Here is a 5,316-nt window from a genome sequence, read left to right as displayed (position 1 = left end):
ACTGTGGCAGCTTTGAAACAGGCTGGGACCCAACCAGTGGACAGCGAGGTGTTAAAAATGGAGGTGAAAATGGATGTGAGTTCTGCAGCACACTCTTTGAGAACCCGGCCCAGCACTCCATCTGGTCCAGGTGCCTTCCTGGTGTTAATGCTGCTCAGTACACATCTCACCTCGTGTGTGGTCAGGACAGGAGCTGGATCTGTACTACATATGTAGGGGGGGGGGGACAGGACAGGGTCTGTGTTCTCCCTGTCAAAACGGGCGTAAAAATAATAATAATTCCTCAGCCAATGTAGGAGAATTAGCAGAGGGGGGTTGAATGTTGCTTTTGTTGCCTGTTATGGCCCTGATGCCTTCCCACACCTGCCTAGTATTTGTGGTTTCAGCAAATCTGACTTCGATGCGCCTTCTGTATTGCTGCTTTGCAGTGTTGATGCCCCGCCACAGCGCAGTCCTGGCACTCCTGGTCTCCAGACCTAAAAGCAGTAATCCTATGTCGAAGCAGCTGTTGAACTTCATGTGTCATCCATGGTGGTGTGTTGGGGAAGACACAAACTTGTTTCCATTTTGTTACACTGTCCTCCACACAGAAAGTGATGTAATCCAGAGGTGAGTTTCTCAATAGGGAAGTTGTTAGCCTAGTAAATGAAGGATGAATCACCGCACACTGGTATCTTTGCTGGTAGTTTATTTGGTGAATAACGCGTTTCGCTACTGCTTCATCAGGTTCACTCTGTTGTTAGCCTGTTAGCAACACGGTAGTTGCCAATGGGAAAATGCATTGAAAGCAATAAAGTAGCTAAGGTAGTAAGCAACTTTGGTTTCGAGAAATTCACCCCAGAACAGTGGAGGTGTAATAGCAGTTCTAATGCAACATGAAGTGTACAGAATTAAGACAGTAGTTGATTCAGCATGAAATATGTAGAATTATTTAAAGGGACACTGTGCAGGAAATGGTCAAAAAAGGTACTGCAACTATGCTGCTTATTGAAATGTGGCTGCCTATTGCCAAATTTGATCTTTATATGAAAGTTTACTAAGTATTAAACAAATATTTTCTAATATGGTCCAAGTACAGTAATTTTTGCAGATAAAATTGACTATTTTTGGAAATTCAAAATGGCGGACCATGGAGAAGATCCCCCTTTTCATGTATGAAAAGTGCAATTTTTCCCAGTCATAATGAATACTTAGAATTTGATGGTGGTGGTAAGTATTCATGAAAAAGATAACATTGGTGAATGGGCAGCATGAATTCTGGAAATAAACAGCTAAAAATCTCACACAGTGCCCCTTTAAGTGGTATTTAGCCTTCAACCTTGCCTCTCCCTACCTCACTCCATGGCTGAGGTGCCCCTAAGCAAGGCTCCGAGCCCCACACTGCTCCAGGAACTGTATCCAATACCCTGTACTTTAAATAAAACGAAGTCGCTTTGGGAAAAGAAAAGTGTCAGCTAAGTGTAATGTAATGTAGTTTACAATTAGGCAACCACCTGCTTGCATTAGAGAGCTAAATCAAAGTAATTGGGAATATGTGGCCCTGGACTGTAGTACTTAGCATCAAACCACAAGTGATCACTGGGCAGGATAAACTAACCCTTTTGCACTCTAGTGATTTTTACTTTCCTTTTAAAGTGGTCTATATTTGGATGATGTTTTGTTTGGTCCCACAGACTTGCATTGGTACACTTTATGATGGCTATACTGCATATACTGCTTAACATGTCAAGCGGGAGGTCCCGGAGCACAGAGGATGGGTGGCTCTCCCCTGAGGGCGGGTCTGTGATGTCTTTCTCTGAGGTACCATCCAAGGTTCCGGAGCTAGCTCCCCCTTGCTCCCCCTCAAATTAAGCACTGCTACTGTTGGGCAATGCAATGAGAGAAAAACATATTTTCTATTCTAATTCTGTTCTCATATTTTACTGGGACTTTGGAAAAAAATCAAAATCATGATTATTTTGGTCAAAATCGTAATCACCATTATTGATTTTTTGCTGATTTAAAAAAAAAAATTATAACAAGATGAAACATAACCAAGAATTAACTATATACGGGGTGAACAAAATAAAATGAATTGTAATAATTATGTAAATGCATGAAACTTAGGTGGACAGATTTCTGGCCAGAAACACCAGCCTGTCAGTATGTTCTGGCTTCAAGGACGCTCTCAAAAGTAGGTCACTATTGCTATGATTAAATCATGATTAAAATTTCGACTTCGATTTCACTAATTTATCACGATTTTCGATAATTTTCGATTAATTGTGCAGCCCTAATATACAATATATATATATTAGGGATGCACGATGTATCGGCCAGATGTATCGGTATCGGCCGATATCGGCCAATATTCAACACATCGGACATCGGTCTGATGGGTAAAACTGGGCCGATGTTAACGCCGATGTTTTTTTTTAATATGTTACGGTTCTAAAAGAATGGACTTGACGATGACTTTCACTGTTTGTCTTCTATTTTGTCTCTATTTTTTATCTAATTATCACTGGGAGTTAAAAAGTGTTTTTGGAAATAAGACGACATTCAAAAATTCTGATTGTTTGCATAATTGTCATCTCTTTTTTTTTTAAAAGAAAGAAAAACATCGGTATCGGTTAATATCGGTTATCGGCCAAAACCGCAATATCATAATCGGATATCGGTATCGGCCGAAATTTTTGACATCGTGCATCCCTAATATATATATATATGTATAATATGGCTATACCACACATTAGAACAGAGCAGAAGTACACATCAATACAGTTGTGTGCATAAAAATAGCAGTGTCTTCACAAAGATGAGTAAATGTCAAAATTCTTCAAATATATTGCACTTTAATGCCCCAAAATGCTTGAGGACACTGTGCACCCACTGCACATTGTATTTCAAAGAAGAAAATTGGGAAAAAGTAATTTTATTTCAAAGTATTTCAAAGAAAGTGGAGAAATGTCAAGTTCAAAAAAATAGCAGTCGACATCTGTCTTTGGAAACTCAAAGATGTTCTGTGAAAAACTATCAAATTCTTGTCAATTCACCTTTGCTGAGCATCCTAAACTATTATTTGTTTGCATAACCATGGTTTGGGACACCCGTTTTGCATGTGTGGTGCATGGAATCAACCAAAGTCTGGCAACGGTCAATGGGTAGTGCAGCCCAGGTTAACTGTACTACATTCTGACATACCAAATACTCATCATTGTGAAGGCACTGCTATTTTTATGCACACAACTATATATGTAATATGGCTACACCACACATTACAAGAGAACAGAGGAGAAGCACATGTCAATATATTTTATGTAATATAGCTGTACCACACATTACAAGAGAAGAGAAGCACACGTCAATATATTTTATGTAATATAGCTGTACCAGACATTAGAACAGAAACGAAGTACACATCAATATGTTTATGTAATATGGCTATATCACATATTAGGGCTGCACAATTAATCGAAAATAATCGAAAATCGTGATAAAATTGTGAAATCGAAGTCGTGATTTCAATCGTGATTTAATCATGGCAATAGTGACCTACCTTTGAGAGCGTCCTTGAAGCCAGAACATACTGACAGGCTGGTGTTTCTGGACAAAAATCTGTCGACCTAAATTTCATGCAATTACCTTTATATAATTATTACAATTCATTTTATTTGGCTCACCCGTACACAATTCATTCTTGGTTATATTTAATCTGTTAAAATTTTCAAAAAAATCTGCAAAAAATCAATAATCGTGATTAATAATCGTGAGTACGATTTTGACCAAAATAATCGTGATAATGTTTTTTTCCATAATGCCCCGTGTACATCGGGAGCGACCAACGCGAATGAAGCGACGGAAGTCATTCATTCTCTATGGAGGGTGCGCGACCAGTGCTACCGGAGCGAATTCGCCAGGGGCGAAGCTTCTTGAGCGACCAGGGCGAATTTTGACGATTAAACTCAAGCTAATCTTAAGCGAATTCGCTATGACGCTGTTTGGCGAAAACCAATCGGAACGTTCATATCGAGGAATGTCCCAGGCTGTCAAGACAGAGCCGTTATGTGATTAGCTGAATCAAACATGTCAGTGCAGCGTCCAGAGCGAATAAAACGAATTCATGGCGAAACTTCTTCAACCACCCCAGCTACCCGGTCGCGTTGGTAGCGCTTGATGTACACAGGGCATAATCGTGCTGCCCTACCACACGTTACAAGAGAAGAGAAGCACACATGACGTCAAGCTGTATGTTGGATGGCTGTACCAGAGAAAGTAGAGAGAGAGAGGTTCCATTGGCCCATTGTTTCCGGGTTCTATTATTGCAAGGAGGGAAATCCCCCTTTAGGCAGACCTAAGGACTGTTCTATTCAATGCTAGGAGTATTATGACACGCCCCTTTAGGCAGACCGGAACCTGGTCATGTTAGGTGCCCATAGAAACCTATTATGTTGGCATATCTCTATACTTAAAGAATCTCTGGCTGTACCACACATTACAAGAGAAGAGAAGAGAGGCACACGTCAGGCTGGATGTTGGATGACTTCAAATGGGGTTTATTGATGATCAGAACAGAACCATTAGGGCATCAATTTACAACGGGTCTCCCTAGGGAAGGTGCACACACAAACACACACACACACACACACACACACACACACACACACAAGCAAACATACACACACACGTACGTACGCAACCACACGCATTAACACACACACACACACACACACACACACACAAGCAAACGTACACACATACGTACATACGCAACCACACGCATTAACACACACACACAAACACACACACACATAAGCACGCAAACACACACACAAGCAAGCAAACACACTCACACACACACACACAAACACACAAACGTACGCAACCACACGCATTAACAAACACACGCACACACACACAAGCAAGCAAACACACACACACACACACACACACACACACACACACACACACACACACCCCTATCATCATAGTGGCAACCAACACACTGGACAGTCTTACCTGAAAATCCTTTATTGAACAGGTACCACATGAGCTAACGTCACACACACACACACACACACACGCACGCACACGCACGCACGCACACACACGGGAGGGGTCGGGGGTGGAGAAGGATGTTGCTCTGTCATCTCTACTAACGACGGGTGAACTGTTACCTTACGTCATCTAAGCAACACACACACACACGCAACACACGCACACACACACGCACACACGCGCAATACACACACACACACACACACACACTCAATACACAGCCCCACACACACACACGCACACACACACACACACACACACACACGCACGCACGCAATA

The sequence above is a fragment of the Engraulis encrasicolus genome, chromosome 13 (genome assembly GCF_034702125.1).
Source record: "Engraulis encrasicolus isolate BLACKSEA-1 chromosome 13, IST_EnEncr_1.0, whole genome shotgun sequence".
NCBI classification, from domain to species: Eukaryota; Metazoa; Chordata; class Actinopteri; order Clupeiformes; family Engraulidae; genus Engraulis; species Engraulis encrasicolus.
This window is presented reverse-complemented; position numbering follows the sequence as displayed.